General features: G+C 37.2%; 1 long non-coding RNA gene across 1 annotated transcript; it reads right to left on the reverse strand.

Moving 5' to 3' along the window:
- Nucleotides 1–5,081: 5,081 nt before the first annotated feature.
- Nucleotides 5,082–8,692, reverse strand: LOC129474524 (uncharacterized). The gene is made up of 3 exons (XR_008654559.2): nt 8,614–8,692; nt 8,039–8,161; nt 5,082–5,254 (listed from the first exon to the last, which is right to left on the reverse strand). It is a non-coding gene; the product is annotated as an uncharacterized lncRNA (long non-coding RNA).
- Between the last annotated feature and the right edge of the window lie 6,470 nt (nt 8,693–15,162).

Here is a 15,162-nt window from a genome sequence, read left to right on the forward strand (position 1 = left end):
TCTGAAAAATAAGGAATGAAGACATCTGATTTCCTCAAGTTTCTTTGCTAGTGGGCCAGAAGATGGATAAAAAATATTGAAAATTGCCAACGAATAAATCATTATTTGTATTTTGGGATACTTCGTGTTACTTTTATTTTAGTTTATATCTACTAGTGATGGAAAATCTTTTTTCACGATTCACAGAGAACACCAACGCAGGATGAGCTATGGTAACGGTGGTCTAGTTTCCACAGTTTTCCAAATTATGAGGAAGTGAATGATTGCCAAGACCTCCTAATAGGCTCCAGACTACAGAGAGTTTGCAGAAGTAAAATAACAACAACAGCGGCAAAAATAAAAGACAGAGTGGATAATTTGAAAACATTACTTCCATAGTCTAGTTTATTTTAAATCCAAACAAAATTGAAAGCAATATTTGCTTAGGATAATGTGCAAAATGGATGCACTGTATCCAAAGAATAAAGCACTATTCTATTAGAGTGAGGAACTATATTTGGAAAAGAGTAGTGTTAAAAATAACCCTAAAGGAGGAAGTCTGAAAGGAATCAGAAAGACATTTTACACAGATCAGAAGTGAAGGGTTATCAAAGATAGAAGTCCTAAGACAGCGTATAAGTGTTCTAAAATATTTAGTCTAAGACACATTTAGACGACCTCCTACGTCAGGAGTACCCACCCTGTCACTCACCAGACCTATCATCTTAAGAAATATATGCGGTTCATGCAAAAGTAATTGTTGTTTTGCCATTACTTTTAATATAATATATGTAACATATATTTATATTTGTCTATATTTAATATGTATTCATATATACATATTTATAATGATAGATATAAAGGTAGAAAAGAGATATATTCACTTATTTGTATAAAATTAAATCTTGCCACACGTTATTTTTTAAAAATAAATACATAAAATTAAATCTTTCCAACCTAGGCTATGTTGGGGTGTAACTGGTGTACAGGACAGACGCAGCCCTGCCCTCACAAAGATAGCCGAGTGAGGGAGTCAGGCTGCTAAATGGGCAATAATAACACAGACCTGTGCTGGAGCAGTGCATGAGCTGTCACAGAATCTTGGAAGGGCACTTATTTGAGTCCTGGATAGTCAGAGGGAGATTCCCAGAGGAAATGATGTCTAAGCTGAGATCCAAAGGATGAGCTGGAATTTGCTGGGGAATGAGGGTGGCAGAGGGGCAGGAAGATTATGTCTCACAGAGGTAACAACATTTAGAAAGGCCCAGAGAGGATAAGGACCCGTCAGAGAGACAGAAGTTCAATGTGACAAGACCAGTGGCATGGAGTGGAGTGGAGTGGAAGCTACCGAGGTAAATAGGAACCAGATCATAATGAGGTATCTTAAGGGTTTGTGCATCCTAAAAGCAATGGCGAGATTTTAAAGGGCTTGAGCAGGGAAGCAACGTAAGCAGGTGGAACATCATTCTGGCTACAGTGTGGAGAACGAATTAAAAGAAAGAAAACATATATATTGTTTGTATAGTAATGTATCTATTCAATCATTATATGTTGCTCACCTGCCATTTCCTATTTTCTAAATCCTACGTCTTAACTGGCCAAGGTGAACCCAACATATCACTCTCTCATAAGCATTTTTAAAAGATATGCCAGTATTTCCTGATTAACATATTAGGAAAGAATGAAACAAGAACTATAGATAATAAGGCAAGATTTTAATTGATGGAGACTCTTGAAGTAATCAGAAAATAATTATAAATGTAAGATAAAGTGTCAGCTCGCCTGATAGAGCTAGAGCCATAAAGAATCTTGTATCTATAATATGGGTAACAAAAATTGTAATTCAAAGTCTTAAGAGCCCATTTTTAAAGGAATCCTGGGAAAGCCTCATGGAGGAGGTAGAATTTTTGTCTGGGTTGTTTTTAAAGGATAAGTAAGTTTAAGAAACTGAGAATGGGAAGTAGGGTGGAAGGATTCTCTTGAAAAAGGGTCAGGAGAAGACACTATACATACAAAGTATAAGTTTTGTTTGCAGCTGGGGTCACGAAGCTGGACAAGTGCAGGACCCTGACTGCCACAACTCATGGCCTCCAGAATGGAGAACAATCAAGTTTTGAAGCAGGAAGGACTTCCAGCTCTGCTCTAGGAAATCTAAGCTCGCTGTGACAGGTGGCATAGATTAAAGTCTTGAGGACTAGTGGCAGGGAGACCAGCCTGGCTTCGACAGTGCAAACACAATGTGAAAAAGGCATCAACTTGGTGGCTCGATGAATATTGGAAGGAAAGGATTTAGAGAGAATATGAAATGAGGGAAACTACAAGGAGGGTGAGAGAGAAGAAGCCCTTCTGAATACTTGGGAATGCTAGTTGAAAATGGGCCAGTCAGCGTCGTTCTCATGCAGAAACTATGGGGATCATGCCAAACCAATGCAAATGTCAGCGTAAGTATTTGCGTCTACTAGGAATGTGAGTACTAAGTTACCAGCCCTTGTAATAAACACAATTAACAGCATGGAAGCCATTAGACTGGTTCTTGGAAAAGGGCTCGTGAGAAACATTTGCTTTGAATACTTGGCTTTAGTGCTGTTAAAAAGCAGAGTGAGAGCCGGGCGTGGTGGCTCATGCCTGTAATCCTAGCACTTTGGGAGGCCAAGGCAGGCAGATCACTTGAGGTCAGGAGTTCAAGACCAGTCTGGCCAACATGGTGAGACACCATCTCTACTAAAAATACAAAAATTAGCCAGGTGTGGTGGCACGTGCCTGCAATCCTAGCTACTTGGTAGGCTGAGGCAGGAGAATCACTTGAACCCAGGAGACGGAGGTTGCAGTGAGCCGAGATCGTACCACTGCACTCCAGCCTAGGAGATAGGAGACAGAGTGAGACTCCATCTCAAAAAAAAAAAAAAGCAGAGCTAGAAAGCTAAGTTATTGTTATTTGGCCAGGGGCTTGTTTGTATGAAGTGATAGCAAACAATCTTAATAGTTTTAAATAGCCCTGAACAATTCTCTGATTTTGAGAAAAACTAGTGAGTACATTGTTATCTTGATGGAAATTAGCACACAGAGCCACAGACAAAGTTTTCTCCACTTTCTCCTCTATGGTTTCTAATAATTCTGCACCTGCTTCCCTACCTGTTACCACTGGCCAAGGAAAAGCCAAAGTAATGTGTCCATTACAGGAATCTCTTCTACATACCTAGAAGCCTTTCTGGAAAAGAGTATTCAGAGAAAAATAAAGACGAAGCAAATCACAGGGCATTACTGGCTGGGAAGCCTTGAAACTTGGTTTCCGTACTAACCTTAAGAAACTGGCAATTGAGAGACAAGTTTCTGAACAAGGTAGTAATAATAAAAATTGCATTTTAATATTTAAGTATGGTTCCTAATATAAGGTAAATGAGGGGAGGGAAAGACTAGAAGGATTTACAGGAGGTTCTAAGAGGAAGATGTCATTGTGAATAAAATAGAAAATGAGTGGAGTTTGAGGTTTTTTTAGTGCCTAGAAAAAGAGAAAAGAAATGGTTACAAAAGGTGTTTGAGGTAAAGAGACACCATTATTTGAAGCCGGGCCATGTATGGGAATGCAGGGCTGGGGTGAGAGGTATGAAGACACAGGAGCTACCACAGAACAGAGTAGTGTTAATCCTGGTAATTCTCATCCACACCAGTACAGGTAGATAAAATTTAGAGGTGAAAGTCCACCATATTTAACCAGAAGAAATCACTGTTAATTTCAAATGGATAGCCAATTTGAGGAGAGTCTAAAGTGGGGGGGGGGGGGGCAATGTTAATAGAAAGCAAAAGAATAATGAGATTACAAATAAAGATATGATGAAGGTGTGGGATTTGAAGGAAGAAAGCAACAAAATATGGCTGGACTTCAGAAGATAGTGAGGTATGTAGATGAAGGATAAATCTGACTTCAAAACCATGAGCAAAGGCCAGAATAGCTCTGGTGGTTTAACACCCAGTGTTTTTATTGCTGTATGAAATACAAATCGTGAAGTCTTAAAATTGTTTTGCGCATAGCATAATGTACGGGGAGTCACCTCGGCCCACAGCCCCTCTGTCTTGTTAGATGTTGTTGTCCCATCCATGAGAAGGACAAAGCGGTGCCATGAACACAGGGGAAGAGGAGAGACCCAGGGATGAAAGCCAGGACAGGAAAGATGAACTCAGTAATAGGAACAATGAGGAAACAGTGTGGGGAGGGAATAAACATTTATTTCCTAATACAAACCAGATGCTATAAATATATTATCTCCTTCAACCTTCACCACAGCCATGAGGAGCAGATAGACAACTGAAGAAAGAGGAAGTTGAGGAACTTATCCAAGAACACAGAACTGCATTGAAGCTGAGACTCCATTCAGAACCTAGTATCACAACATTCCTCTCCTCGAGATGGGAAAAATAGCACTTGTAGGATAGAAGAAACAAGAAGTTGAAAACTGAAGATGAAAGTTATTACACAGAAAAAAAAATCATAGAAACAGGATGTTGAAAACATACTAAGCCACTAGTGTCCAACGTCAAGGGTGTTATTGGACTGTTATGGGAAACGCCCTGGACTATTAAGATAACTATTTAAGAAAAGCTAATTTTCACACACGGAGTGATCGGAAGAAACTTGTACAATCAACTGAGACATCCGATGAAAACCGTAAATAATGAGAATGTCCTCTTTCCTCTGGCATAAAAATATTGCCAGATTGTGGCGACAGTTCAAAAACTTTATGAAGGAGACTCCCCCCACCCTGCCCTGGAGAAGAGTCATCCTTCCTTTTCCTTCCCCCAGCTCCTTCTCTCAGCCAGCCCTTTCTCAGCCACTCTGATTTCGGGAAATAAAAACGGCAGCAAATTCAGTATTTGCTCTTGGCATCACTTCCTCTCTTTCCAAGCCACCCCCCACATTTCCCATTCAATCTATGTATTATAATGTGTATCCCCATCTCATGTCCTCGAGAAAGGCTTTCAAATAAAACAAGTACTACTTGTTTTGATAAAAGTATCTCCTTCAAAAGTTATTTTCTTAAATGTCATTACCTTAAGTCTACATAGGATAAATAAATCAATAAAACACAAAATGTCTCTTCCCTGGACAAAAAAATTCTGAAAATTGTTTATTTCATGAGAAATGCATGACAGATGGTATGAGTAGTGGTGAGGCGTTCAAAACAGAACAAAGTTTCCTACTGTTCTGTCAGATGTTTCCACTCTCTGTTCCATCCATTAAACGCTGACTTATTTTTCTTCCACAAATTCAGTTTGGCTTCTAAAAAAAAATAAATAATGCTTTGGGTATTCATTTAAGATTTTCTTATACTTTTACTGGAAACCTCAATCTGAAATGTAACCTTCACAGCACAGGGATTAAGCGGCTGGAAGCATCTATAATAACTATTGCAACACATAAAAAATGATGCTTATTGTTCAAGGGAGCGTTCAATTACCTATGATCACTCAGATTATTAAATTGGATGTGTAGAGTGGTACATAAGTAATATTTAAATGTTTCATGCGCCAGGCATGGTGGCTCACACCTGTAATCCTAATACTTTGGGAGGCCTAGGTGGGCGGATCACTTGAGGTCAGGAGTTCGAGACCAGCCTGGCCAACATGATAAAATCCTGTCTCTACAAAAAATACAAAAATTAGCCAGCCATGGTGGCGGGCGCCTGTAATCCCAGCTATTCGGGAGGCTGAGGCTCGAGAATTGGTTGAACACTGGAGGTGGAGGTTTCAGTGAGCAGAGATGGAGCCCCTGCACTCCAGCCTGGGTGACAGAGCAAGATGCTGACTCAAATAAATAAATAAATAAATAAGTTTCAGGAAAGAAGGTTACTATTAAAATCCCAAATGTTCAATTGGTCAGTAATGGGTTTGCTAAAACAATACCCATATTGCCTCAAGGATGGTTCTACGAAGCTTGTCTAACCCACAGTCCACGGGCCTCATGTGGCCCAAGACAGCTTTAAATTCAGCCCAACACAAACATTTCATAAACTTTCTTAAAACATTTTGAGGTTTTTTTGCAATTATTATTTTTTTTTAGCTCATAAGCTACTGTTAGTCTTAGTGTATTTTATGTGTGGCCCAAGACATTTCTTCTTCTTCCAATGTGGCTCAGAGAAGCTAAAAGATTGGACACCCCTGTTTAGGCTATATTTTGGTAAACAATGAAAGGTATTCTCATAGAGGTCCACTATACCTCATGACTGAGATAAATGATGATAAATCATTTATAATAAATCAGTGATAAATGCATGAAATGGAAGCATTTGCATGACCTCATGCACAACGTGCACACACACACACACACACACAACTTTCAACAAGACATGATTCAATATGGTCATGTATGAACTTTGCCAACTCCTACATGACCCAGATGATCCATGCCTACTACATACTTCTCTCTCATGCAGTTTGTTTTGTTTACTTCCCCTTTTTTATTCTTTTGCATAAAATTTTTGGATCTAAAGGAACAATGAGCTTCTAGAAGAAAACTTGTAGAGATGTGGATGATAAAGTTTTCAACGGGCATTCCAGATGACAAGTGGATCATATTTTTATTCTTCCTGCTGAGTCAGATCCTTTATAGAATTGAGTGACTCCACTCGGAATATGCTGATTTATGATAGGAACTGAGATTTATATCACTCTATTAAAAAGACTGTAATCTCTAAAAAGAAAATAATTAGACAAGACGTTAAAAGATCCTAATTAAAAGCAAAAAATTTTTCAGCAAAACCATATCTGCTAAAAATTAAAGAAACATTTTCAAGGTTATTCTGGAAATAAATTGACTCTACTTGGCAATCTTCACAAAATGGAAAGTACTGCCATCTCTCCTGCCAGTTTTCTTGTGTGTAACTGACCACTCCTAAATAAGAAACGAACCCAAAACTCTATTGCTTTAATTACTTGTCTGATTGACCAGCAAACCAACATTAAAAATTATTTTATTTTTACAGAGGAGATTTGCAAAGTGGGTTGCCATCTGTAATTGTTTTTTTAAAAACACAGCATTCAGTAGTATAATTGGCTAAAATATTGTTGTTGATAGAATCCTAATGGTAATTACAAACTGAAAAGAAACTAGAATATTGACATCTGAATAATTTAAAGCAGAATTTTTAAAGTGACAGCAAAATTATTGTGCTACTTTCAAGGCCCAGACTTGCCTTTTAGGTTTCTTTTCTTCAGAATTCAAATCTGTGACATGCACAGGTTAGTACTTAAGCATTAATAGATTTAACTGTTAACTTTTACAGGGGATTACCAGGGAGTGGGTTTGAGAAAAGTGGACATACAGGGATTATCTGTAAATGTCCTTGCAACTTCTCTGAAAATCTAAAATAATTGTTTTTAATGTAAGGATTATGGTTATTTAGAGAAGGAAATCTGGGAGAGGAAAAGAGCTTAGGGAGAGCTCCACGGAGCAAGCCCTGTTTGTATTGGACGGGCAGAATTAATATACAAATTAATGTGTAATAGTTACTCATTAATTGCCCTGAAGAGGAAGGGCATTCTAAGGAGAGGTAAAAACATTGAAAAGTACAAAGAGGTACAGTCCTGGCTAACCAGAAAATGTCAAACAGCTTTCACTCCTTCATTAACTGAGGTTTAGAACCATTCCTCTGTGAGATCTAAGATTTAGGGGCCAATCACCACAGCTAGGATTTTGTATCAAGTCCCCAAACTTCCTGTCAATTATACACTCAACCTTGTTCTCCCAGGGACTATCTCTCCCTGTCTAGTGGATCAAATTTTCTTCTTGACCCATGATGGCAGACACATCACACATTGGTACAGCTACTTTGACCTTGCCATTTTGACATGGGAGTATTTTGGCATACTGTTGTCCATGTTACAATTCTAATTCACGTGACGTTTAAAAGAGAAAGTCTCCCTTCCTTTCTCATGGATTCCTGAGCGTTTTGCTGGAGGAGTCTTAGTACTCATCACTTTTTGCCTTGAAGTGTTACCAACGCCTGAAAAAAAGACACAGGGCTGCAATGGAGAAGCACTCAGGGTCTGGAGTTACTGCTTATACCTGCCAGTGGTATAAGGCATGACAATAGCCATCTCAATCGGCCTTTCTGAATTGTTTCTTCATCCTTGTGATGATAGCACTTTAAGCGCCAGGTTGCAGTAAGGAAGTAATGAAGTCCAGTGCCTGGAATAAAATAAGTACTTAATAAATGCTCACTATTCTCAAGAAGTTTCTTATTAGGAAGAAAGAGTCTGTCTTATTCATCTTGGAATCCCCCATAACCCAGTGCCTTATGCCTATTATGCTGCATTCTCTTATGAAAAGATAAACAACCCTTAGAGATACCTTTCAATCACACTTGAGAATTGTACTGTATTTCTTGTCTTTCATGTACAGAAATTATGTTTTGTATTGTAGCTATATTATCATTAAAGGGCTCTCATTGTATACGTTTTGCACAAAGAAACTGAAAATCCAAGGGAGTCATTTGCTCAAGGGTATGCAAGCTAGTTATTGGGCATATTACTCCTATGAGCTACTTCCTATTTCATAACAGCTCAGCCTCCCGTCCTTGGCATAGCTTTTTCCTTCACTCATATCTGTTTTCTCTGTTGCCTTATGGCCAAGAAACTCACCATAAGAAAACTCCAGTCACATTTGCTGAATAGAAGTAACACTGTCTAATGCTTTCATTAAGCACAAAACACATCTGCTTCTTCACTCTACGTGAAAATTGTACCTAGTTCTAAGAAGATATGACGTCACAATATGTGAAAAGCATAACAGTTCATGGTAAAGGAACATCAACATTCCCTAGTGCTTTTAATGCAAAATTGTGTGCCGCTGTGTTCCATTTCTGTGATTATATATATGCAAGCTTAATGTAACTGATATTCTTATTTGTAAACACTAGAAAATGTAAACAAAACTTGACATGTTAGTCAGAATATTGAGGTGGTTGGAATGAATGCCTTAATTTTTCTGTCATATTTTTAAATTAATAACATTTTATAGCAACCTATATTGCTCTTTAGACTTTATATGAAATAGTCCTTAGAGTTGAAACAGAGTAAAAACCTGAATATGGTGGAAAGCTATATTAAGATATTTTAAAAATTATTTCTAATAAAGTTTTATAGACTTTAGGGCATGCAGCATTTGTCTAATTAACTATTAATACATAGTAATTTCATTATTGTGGATTCCCTTTATATATTTTAAGAAATATATGAATGGCGTGGTGTAAAAGATGTAGAATGCAAATCTCATTCCTATGTAAGCAAAGCACTGATATACGCCTAAGTTCTTCCATTTGTTTTTCGTTTTTTGTTTTTGTTTTTGTTTTTGAGACAGAGTCTCATTCTGTTGCCGAGGCTGGAGTGCAGTGGCACTGTGTCGGCTCACTGCAACCTCCTTCTCCTGGGTTCAAGCAATTCTCCTGCCTCAGCCTCCCAAGTAGCTGGGATTACAGGCGTCCACCGCCATGCCCGGCTAGTTTTTATATTTTTAGTAGAGACGGGGTTTCGCCATGTTGGCCAGGCTGGTCTTGAACTCCTGACCTCAGGTGATCCACCTGCCTCGGCCTCCCAAAGTGCTGGGATTACAGGCATGAGCCAACGTGCTCAGCCAAGTTCTTCCATTTGACCAAGGTAAATCTGTTCACATCCTCCTCTTTCCTCCTGAAAAATTACTTTCTGCCAATGTATTTATTACAAATGTTTGTTTTATGCTTGTTAATTTTCCATTTGTCGGGTACCATGCCTTTTTGTTTGACCTGCTGAGTCCTCATGTAGACATTAGGGTGGATGGGTACATAAAGATTTTTCTTGAATTTTGAGTCTTTCTTTGTTTCCTGAGGATAATATCTTTTATTAGTCTTCTGCATAAAAATTTTATCCTTTGAGCTGTGGGCAGCTTATGGAAAAAATGCCTAGGAATATGACTAAAATATTTAAAAACCGTTATATTTTAAAAGCCAATATTTTTACTTTTTATTTATATATTTATTTAATTGTAAGTTGATGGATTATAGCTATATATATATTTATGGAGAATAAAGTGATATCATGATTTATGAGTACAATGTGTAATAATTAAATAAAGCTAATATTTTAAAATGTATGAATGTCTTCTACTGAATCATGACATGCATAATTGGTGTCCTGAAATATTATAATTTCAAAAGAATTGCTTTACTACAACTTCTTTCATAATTTGCCTACACATGCACTCCTCTGCTTGATCTTTTGTTTCTGTTATGACAAGGGAGAAGTTTTTTAAATTACGTGTCATTCACAAAGAGTCCCTTCACACAATTGACTCTTGAAAAGCAGATACCTTCAATAAGTCAGCCAAGTAAATTCCTATGAAGTCAAAAGACAGAAGTAAATGCTCCCTACCCTAGTCCTGTCTTCACATGCTTTTTTTTTTTTTTTTTTTTTGGTTCCACAAACCTCTTTCTAAAAATATGCAGGGTTTCCAAGACAATAATTGATTCTGTTATTTCTAGTACAAATTTACAGGTCTAAAATTCCTTCTAGTTTTATTCCAAAAATGAAATTCCAGGTCTCTTTAATAGTTGTTTTATATGAATTCCCTCATTCATCGATTTTCCTAACAAATTTTTATTATCTGACCAAAATGCATCAACTACAATATTGTAATCTGAAGATAAAAATATGACTAAGAAAATTTTCCCACCTTCATAAACTAATGGTGATACAGGTTTAGAATCATCAGAATGCAATATGATAAAGTGCTAACTGATGAAGAAGCACTAAGGAGAAAGAAAGAAACGATATTTGAACTAACCAAGAAAAGCCTCCCAGAAGTGTTGGGTCAGAAAAATTGTGTAGGTGCTCATCAGATGAAGAGGAAGAGGATGGGCCTTCTAAGTGGCAGGAGATAAACGATAGGGCAGGCAGGTCAAAAGAAGAGTCAAGGAAAAATAGGATGTTGATAGACACTAAAGGGTCTATATACCAATGACCCTGAGGACATGGAGGATTCATAACAGATTTTCAAATACTGATTGAAATAAACACATTTAAGGTCATAAGTATCTGTATGCAATGTATATTATAATCCTTTTTTCTGGCACATAATATTAATAGGTTGTTTAATGTGACTGTTATCTTTAGATATGACTTTATTGATGTTCCAACTTTTACACAGCCAAAAATGGTCCAGAACCATTTCTTATTTAATTAATTATTCTCTCCAAGTGCCTAGTGAGTACTCATAAAATACTACACGACTATAGGAAAGCACTCTCTTCTGTAAAGAGTTTGGTTATTGGACAATCAAGATATAGCATATCTTTATGTTTATTTAATACCTCTTTGACCGTAAGCATGCCTCAATGTTTTATTTATTATTAATTTCACTAGCCTGATGTGGTCTCAGTTCTTGTTTAGGTTTCTGCTCTAAGGAATTGAACCATAAAAGTAAAGGAGAAAGCCCTGCGCAGCACAGGCTATGAAACATAGGTCAATCTTTGGGAAAATAGGTGTAGGGAACAGTGGCTTTCTGAGACATAACTTAGCAAATCAAAGGAAAAACAGACTTTTGCATTCAGCCCTGATGGGGTAACAGGACACAGATTTACCTTCTCACCACAAACAACTGGAGCATTGGGCAAAATACATGAACAACTGTCTTTAGATGTTTGGCAATGAACTCTGCATGTTTGTGATCCCTAATAAAACAGTATAAAATAAAAAGAATGGTGCATTAGTGACCTGTAGCAAGCTAATCTAACATGTGTGTTGTATTAGTCTATTTTCATGCTGCTGATAAAACCATACTGAGACTAGGTGATTTATAAAGAAAAGGTGGTTTAACAGACTCACAGTTCCACGTGGCTGGGGAAGCCTCACAATCATGGTGGAAGGCGAAAGGCACTTCTTACATAGCATCAAGCAAGACAGAATGAGAACCAAATGAAGGGGTTTCCCATTATAAAATCATCAGATCTTGTGAGACTTATTCACTGCCATGAGAACAGCATGGGGGAAGTCACTCCCATGATTCAATTCTCTCTCACCGGCTCCCTCCTGCAACACATGAGGATTGTGAAAACTACAATTCAAGATGAGATTCGGGTGGGGACACAGCCAAACCATATCATGTGTAATTTTAGCTATGGGGAAATACTTGAATAATGGAAAATTTTTTTGTAAATTTGATGAAAACTGTAAATGCAAAGGTTCAAGAAACGCAACAAATCCCAAGACAGATAAACATATACACATGAAGACACAAACATGCCAAAGCCCATCATAATTAAAATGCTGATAATAAGTGATGATGAGAAAAAAACTTTTCTTGTTGTTGTTTTTGTTTTGTTTTTTTTATTTTTTGTTTTGAGACAGGGTCTCACTCTGTCTCCCAGACCGGAGTGCAGTGGCGTAATCTCAGCTCAGAAATCCTGTGAGTCAAAAGACATCTATAAAGTACCAAATGAAAAACACTCACGACCTAGACATATCCAGCAGAAATATCCTTTAATATATCCTTTAAAAATAAAGAAAAAATATAAAGTTTTTTTAGACAAGCAAAAGTTGAAAAATACTTGTCACTAGCAAATCTGTACTACAGAAGTGTTAAAGGTTGTTCTTTAGGAAAATTATGTAATAAACTTAAATCTTTGCAAAGTATTGCAATTGAAAAGTACAGAAATAGTAAATGTAAATAAATATTTTTCTCATTTTTTGATTCCTTAAAAGATAATTGTCAGTAAACAAATAGAATCAATGTATTATATGTTTTGTGATACATGTAGAAGTAAAGTCTATGCAAAAATACGGGTTGAATACCCGTTGGCCAAAATGCTGGGACCAGAAGGGTTTTGAATTTTGGATTTTTTTGAATATTGGAATATTTGAATACACACAATGAGGTATCTTGGGAATGGGACCCAAGTCTAAACACAAAATTAATCAATGTTTTATATACACCTTATGCACATATCCTGAAGGTAATTTTATGCAAAATATTTAATATTTTCGTGCATGAAACAAAGTTTGTATGTATTGAGTTGTAGAAGGCAAAGATGTCAGGTATGGAATTTTCCACTTGAAGCATCAATTTGGTGCTCAAAATGTTCTGAATTTTGGAGCATTTCAAATTTCAGACTGAAAAGATGAAAAAGATGTATCCTGTTGTACAGTTCTTACTTTTTATAGAGGCATAATATTAACTGAATGTAGACTGTGAAAAGTTAATGATGCATATTGTAAACCTTAAAGCAAACACTTTTAAAAAGGGAGAGAGTAAGTCATAGCGCCAATGAAACAGACTAATAAAAAGTACTTGATTTATATAATAGAAGGCAGGAAAAGAGAAAAAAGAACTCAGAACAAGTGGGTCAAAGAGAACACAAATAGTAAGACGATGAATTGCAACATAACTGTATTGATAATTACATTAAATCCAAACGGTATAAACAGTCTAATTAAAAGGCAGAGATTGTAAGACTGAATAAACAAATATGACCTACTACTTATATACTGTCTATAAGAAATTCACTTTAAATATCAAAAAATGATAAAAGTAAAAGGATGATAAAAGACGTAACATGCAAACACTGATCATAATAAAGCTGAACTGTGTCTTTTAAGATTATATGGGAATTCAAAACAAGAAATATCACCAGGGATAAAGAGGGAATTTCATGAGACTAAAGTGTTCAATTTATCAAAATACCATATCTGTTATCAGCTATAACAGACCTGAAGTCAACATTCACTAATTCTGTGATCTTAAAGCATGTGACTTCAGCTTTCTCAGACTAAGTTCCTTAATTTTATAAAATGGGGCTACTGCTTGACAGGAGGACCCTTGCTACTAAAAGTACTCTCAGTTCTATGTGAAATGTGAAATTATTTCTTTGTCCATTTTCATATGTTTATTTTTAATTTTTTAACTCTTCATTTTTCAATCATTTCAGGTTTCTAAAGCAGCTACAAAAAATCTTTGTATATTTTCACCAAAATTTCCCAGAAGTTAACATCTTATGTAACTAAATTGTCAAAATCAGGAGATTAAACATTGATTCAGTACAATTATTAAACCTTCTTTAAAGTTTTACCAATTGTCTCTCTAATGTCATTTTTATTGTCCAGGATCCAATCCATGATCACATGCTGGTTTTGGCTGCCATGTATATCCACTCTCCTTTATTCTAGAGCTGATTCTCAGTGCTTCTTTGTCTTCCATGTTCTTGCCACTTTTGAAGAGCACTGGTCAGTTATGTTTAGAAATATTTCTAAATTTAGGGTTATTATTTTTTTTTTTATTTGAGACAGTCTCACTCTGCCACCCAGGCTGGAGTGCAGTGGCACAATCTCGGCTCACTGAAACCTCCTCCTCCCAGGCTCAAGCGATTTCCCCGCCTCAGCCTCCTGAGTAGCTGGGATTAGAGGCGTGTGCCACCCTGTCAGACTATTTTGTATTTTTGGTGGAGAGGGTGTTTCACCATGTTGACCAGGCTGGTCTTGAACTCCTGACCTCAAGTGATACACCCACCTTGGCCTCCCAAAGTGCTGGGATTACAGGCGTGAGCCAATTGTGCCTGGCCAAATTTAGGGCTGATAGATTCCACAATTAAATATACACTAATTATTTTGAGTAAAAAAATCACAGGAATTATGCCATGTCCTTTTGAGTGCAGCATATTGGGAGACACAGGCCATTGATTTGTCTCTGACTGATGATGTTAACTTTGATTAGTAGGTTAAGTTGGTGTCTTCCAGGCTTCTTCACCTTAAAGTTACTATTTTTCTTTTTTAAACCCTCAGAAAGTGTACCCTGTCACGTTTTCTCATTAAGCTTGGCATAAACAGAAAGAGGGAAGGAGGAAGGGGGGTGGAGAGAGAGAGAGAGAGGAGAGAGAGAGAGAGAGGAGAGAGAGAGAGAGGGGAGAGAGGGGGAGAGAAAGAGAGAGAGAGAGAGAGAGAGAGAGAGAGAGACCCTGCCTCTGAAAAAAAGGAACTCCTCGGGCACCTGAATTGTGCTGATGTTAACTCCTGTTTCAGTGGGAAAGTGTAAGACCTATAAGGGGAACAAAGGGAATATTGGTCTCTCCTTGGGTTTTTCTCCAGGTGGCATGTCATTTTCCCCTCCATCAGCTGAGGTCTCTCATTCCACCCTAGGAAGTTGTTCTTGAACTCGGGCACAGGAGG

Source organism: Symphalangus syndactylus, chromosome 2, assembly GCF_028878055.3.
Source record: "Symphalangus syndactylus isolate Jambi chromosome 2, NHGRI_mSymSyn1-v2.1_pri, whole genome shotgun sequence".
Lineage (NCBI taxonomy): Eukaryota > Metazoa > Chordata > Mammalia > Primates > Hylobatidae > Symphalangus > Symphalangus syndactylus.